We start from the raw sequence: 5,568 nt of genomic DNA on the forward strand, positions 1-5,568 counted from the left end.
TTTAATTCTTTTGATCCCATTCCAAAATGCGCTCAAAATTTAAAATGTTCCCAGTCTTTTAAAAAATGTTTGTATATTTCAAAAATATTAAGATATTTAGAATAAGTTGCATTTTAAAAAAATATTCAAGATTTTATAAATATTCTTGTTTTAGTGAAAATTCACAAATTCAAAATAATGTTAGTGGTTACAAAACACATTTTCTAAACCTCTTCTAAATGTTCAAAACATGTTCAAACATTCAGCAAATGTTCGTGTTTTTTCAAAAGGTTCATGTTGTCAAAACATGTTTATGATTTTTTTTTAATATACCTATGTTCTTTTTAGAAGAATTCACTTTTTTTAGGGTTAGAAGAATTTGCTTCTACATGTATCCGTTCATGGTTGGCTCTGGCTGGCTAGCTAACGTTCGATGCAAAAAAATGTAGAAGAAATCAAAGGGCCAATTGGTTGTCTAAGTGGGCCATGCAACCAGCTATTGGGCCCCATCGAGCACCAAGCATGAACCGACCGAGCAGCCAGCAAACCCAGCAAGCGACACACGCGAGACGCCGCGAACCCTAGCTAGCTGTGCGGCAGTGGGAATCGAGCAAGCGGCCGTAGTGGCAGAGCGGCGACGTGATGGAGGACAGACAGTACGATGTACGCATCCGTGGCGGAGTGCAGAGGGCCCAAACAAAAATGGTCCACGGAAGGAGATTAGGAGAACACACCTGCAATTATTCAGTGATTGATTCACAACATCCCTGTCCTAGAAATCTCTCTACGTCAAGTGGTCGGGGTCTGCGGTTTTGGCGCATCCATGTCATCCCCGACGGCATCGCGTGACAGTTTTGACGACGTCCACGGACCCGCCCGGTACGACCAACTCCAACCTGACGCTGTTGTACATCATCATCACTATCCTCGTCGGCGTCTTACTGTACTTGGCCGTACGCTATGGCCGGCCGCTCTTGTCGGAGTGGCGCGAGGGCGAGGTCCACGGCACCGGCCACAACCTGCCTCCCGCAACCCACCTCGTGCTGAGGTTGGAGGACATCGCTGCGCTACCCGGCCATCTTCATGTACAGAGCACGAGCGGCGCCGACGTCGTCGGCCCTCACCTCAGGGCAGCTGGGGCGGCTGCAGGAGCACCAGTGCTAAGAGGAGGAGTGGCAGCAAGGGGAGGGTGACATCATTGGAGTGTGTGGTGTGCATGCACGAGCTGGAAGACGATGACGTGGTGTGCGTGCTGCCGGCGTCCATAGACTTCATCCAGCTGCATTAATACCTGGCTGCGCGCACCCTCGTCGTGCCCGGTGTGCAGCGCGCACCTTGAGTCGGTGAGCATGCGGCCGGGTGAGACGGTCATGTCGCCGCCGTTCCCCAGTTGCGGCGCTGTGGTGCGTCACCCGAGCGCCGTACGGCGTCAAGGATCCTGGCGGACATCTTGACACGATAGCTAATTGCGCCACATGATCTATTTCCTAGCCAGCAAGCGTTCATCGATGCAAGCTTTGACACCGATCTGGATGATTCTGAGTCTCAATCTGAATACATATTGAAAGTGGGAGTAATTAGCTAGAGTAGGTCCTTGCAGAGCATTGTAGACATAGAATTTTGCAAAATACTTACGGATATGAATATGATAGACCCGTTGACTAAACCTTTCTCACAAGCAAAACATGATCACACCTTAGTTAATCACATGTCGATGTGAACTTGATTATTGACTCGTAAACTCTTTGGGTGTTGTACACATGATGATGTGAACTAGATTATTGACTCTAGTGAAGACTTTTTGTGTTGATCACATGGCGATGTGAACTAGATTATTGACTCTAGTGCAAGTGGGAGACTGAAGGAAATATGCCCTAGAGACAATAATAAAGTTGTTATTATATATTTCCTTATTTCATTGATAAATGTTTATTATTCATGCTAGAATTGTATTAACCGGAAACTTGATACATGTGTGGATACATAGACAAAATACCGTGTCCCTAGTGAGCCTCTACTAGACTAGCTCGTTGATCAGAGATGGTTAGGGTTTCCTAGCCATGGACATGTGTTGTCATTTGATGAACGAGATCACATTATTAGGAGAATGATGTGATGGACAAGACCCATCAGTTAGCCTAGGATATTGATCGTTCAGTTTATTGTTATCATTTTCTTCATGTCAAATACATATTCCTTCGACAATGAGATTATGCAACTCCCGAATACTGGAGGAATACCTTGTGTGCTATCAAACTCCACAACATAACTGGGTGATCATAAAGATGCTACAAGTATCTCTGAAGGTGTTTGTTGGGTTGGCATAGATCAAGATTAGAATTTGCCACTCCGAGTATCGGAGAGGTATCTCTGGACCCTCTCGGTAATACACATCATAAGTAGTCTTGCAAGCAAAGTGACTAATGAGTTAGTTGCAAGATGATGTATTACGAAACCAGTAAAGAGAATTGCCGGTAACGAGATTGAACTAAGTATGACGATACCGACGATCGTATCTCGGGCAAGTAAAATACCGATGACAAAGGGAATAACGTATGTTGTCATAACGGTTCGACCGATAAAGATCTTCATAGAATATGTGGGAGCCAATATGAGCATCCAGATTCTGCTATTGGCTATTGACCGGAGAGGTGTCTCGGTCATGTCTACATAGTTCTCGAACCCGTCGGGTCCGCACGCTTAACGTTCGATGACGATTTTGTATTATATTAGTTATGTGGTTTGGTGACCGAATGTTGTTCGGAGTCCCGGATGTGATCACGAACATGACGAGGAGCTCCGGAATGGTCCGGAGGTAAATATTGATATATAGGACGATGCTATTTGGTGTCCGGAATGGTTTCGGAATGCACCCGAAAGTTATCAGAATACCGGAAGGGGCCCAGAGGCACCGTGAGAGTATTGGGCCTTATTGGGCCATATAGAAGGAACACACCAGCCCACATGGGCTTGTGTGCCCCCCTAAAGGCATCCATGCCCAATTAGATAGAAAGGGGAGGCGCCACCTCCTCATACTACCATATCTCCGGAAGGGAGAAAGGAAAGAGAAGGGGCACCTCCCCCCTTTCCTTCTCCCTTGTGCATTATATGGAAGGGGGGCGCACCACTAGGAAAACCCTAGGGTGGCCACCCACCCTATTGGAGGCGCCCTAGGGCTGTCTCCTCCCCTCCGACACCTATATATATATGTGTGTGTGTGAGGAGGGGTGCCGCACAAGATACAACTTATTACATGTCGTGTGTCGGCACCCCTCCTCCTCTAGTTTATTCCTCCGCTCTAGATCGTCGCAGTGCTTAGGCGAAGACATGCATGATTGCTTCACCACCACCGTCACCACACCGTCGTGCTGCTAGAACTCATCACCACCTCGCTATGCTTGCTGGATCAAGACGGCGAGGACGACATCGAGCTGAACGTCTGTAGATCGCGGAGGTGTCGTACGTTCGATACTCGATCGGTTGGATCGTGAAGAAGTTCGACTAGATCAACCGCGTTATATAACGCTTCCGCTTACGGTCTACGAGGATACGTAGACACACTCTCCCCCGTTGCTATGCATCTCCATGGACAGATCATTGCGTGTGCCTAGGAATTTTTTTGAAATTCCATGCAACGTTCCCCAACAGCTCCTAGCCTCCAAGGACGAGGCGGAGCGAGTGAAAGTGCAATCTTGCCCTTACATCATGTTTTGACGTTGATGACAATATACATGTAGGGGACTAACTATGTTTGTCAAGTGAATCTTAGGTGTTAGTCTCCGGTTCATCAAAATGTGTGTGGATTGTGAGCATACGAAGTTGATTTTTACCCAAAGTATACTCAAGCAAGAAGTATAAAAAAGATTGCATCATTTGATTTCTTGAGTATAGGATCCCGCACTATTAAGAGGGGATCGGTAGGGTTAGTGAAGGACTTGCTCAAGCCACAATGATTCCTAGCTTCAAAATCTTAGGGTAATATTCTGGTGATTATGTTCTGTCTTTGCTCCCATGCCGGATGTCCGGGCTTCCGGCCGCGGGCCGCATGCCGGATATCCGGCCCACTTGCCTGATGTCCGGCTCCCTGCTATCCTGACACCAGAAGGTTTGCACGTATTCGCCGGATGTCTGGGCTTCACCCCGGATGTCCGGGACTTCCAGCCATGTCGGATGTCCGGACTTTGCCCCGGATGTCCGGCTCCCTGCTATCCAGACACCAGTAGGTTTGCACGTATTCGCCGGATGTCCGGGCTTCACCCCGAATGTCCGGGACTTCCAGCCACGCCGGATGTCCAGACTTTGCCCCGGATGTCCGGGCCTTCCTGTGTTGCCGGATGTCCGGGCTTTGCCCCGGATGTCCGGCCCCTCTTCTTCATCCTCTGCTTTCCGCTTTACATGTGTAGTGCTACACTAGGCCGGATATCTGGCCCCTGCCCCAGATGTCCGGCCTACCCTGTCATTTGCACTACAACGGTCACATTTACTCACACACTATATATAGCCCTCTTCCCCCACGGGAAAGGGTTGACCATTCACCTTGAGCAAACCCTAGAACACTTTTCACTCTCTCTCTCTCATCCTTCCACACCAAATCTTAGATCCCCAAGGGTTTGAGAGCATTTGAGAGAAGTTGTCCGTCCAAGTGATAGATCCACTCCTTCCCCTTATTTGCACCAAAGGAATTCGTGATTTGAGCAAGTCTTGAGCTTTTCCCCATCGTTCTTGTTACTCTTGGAGGTTGGAGACTCCTAGGCGGTAGGAGTCATTCGGAGAGGAATCGTTCATTGTGATTACCCCCGAAAAGTTTGTGAGTGTTTGGAGATCACCCCAAGGTCTACCACTAGTGGTTGAGAAACGCCTTCGTGGTGTTGTCTCAAAGGGAGAATAGGGTGAGCCTTCATGGCGTTGGTGTGCCTACGTGGTAACATCCACCTCTCTAACAGTGGCGTAGCTTCCCTCCAAGGAAGTGAACATCGGCATACATCCTCGTCTCTCGAAGTTGCGATTATCCCTAACCCTAACTTCCTACTTCTGGTTTCTTGTCTCTTAGTCTTTACGTATATCATATTGTGATTGCTTACTCTCCTTCTTGTGTTACTTGTTTACCTTGCTTAGCTCATACTATCACACTTGCAATTGTTAGGCCCAATTTCATATTCCACATTATTGCCTAAAATTGCTAAGTAACAATTAAAATTTGTAAATGTACCTATTCACCCCCCTCTAGGTCCATCTCGTTAATTTCAATTGGTATTAAAGCCTCATGCTCTATTCTTGTGGTTAACCGCCCTAGAGCGAGATGAACCCCAACAGGACTCCCCTTGTTGCAGATCCGAAGGATAAGGGCGCGGCTTCCACGGAAGACAAGTCCTTCACTTCTGAGGATCTGGAACGGGCGTTTGCTAAGCAAAAGGAGGAGCATGATGCTTCTCTTGAGGCCTTGGTCCAAATGAGACTAGCCACATTGACCATGATGCTTGCACCACTTTCTGCTGGTGCGGCCTCGAGGCCAACTGTGCCTACTCCTTCACTTGGCCAACAACCTCCTAGTAATGAACACTCCAGTATTCCTTGGCTTTATGGAAGACC

General features: G+C 47.8%; 1 pseudogene; it reads left to right on the top strand.

The window, feature by feature from the left end:
- Positions 1 to 802: 802 nt before the first annotated feature.
- LOC109745285 (uncharacterized) lies at positions 803 to 1,441 on the top strand (annotated as a pseudogene).
- The last annotated feature ends 4,127 nt before the right edge of the window (positions 1,442 to 5,568 follow it).

This window comes from Aegilops tauschii, chromosome 2 (genome assembly GCF_002575655.3).
Source record: "Aegilops tauschii subsp. strangulata cultivar AL8/78 chromosome 2, Aet v6.0, whole genome shotgun sequence".
Lineage (NCBI taxonomy): Eukaryota > Viridiplantae > Streptophyta > Magnoliopsida > Poales > Poaceae > Aegilops > Aegilops tauschii.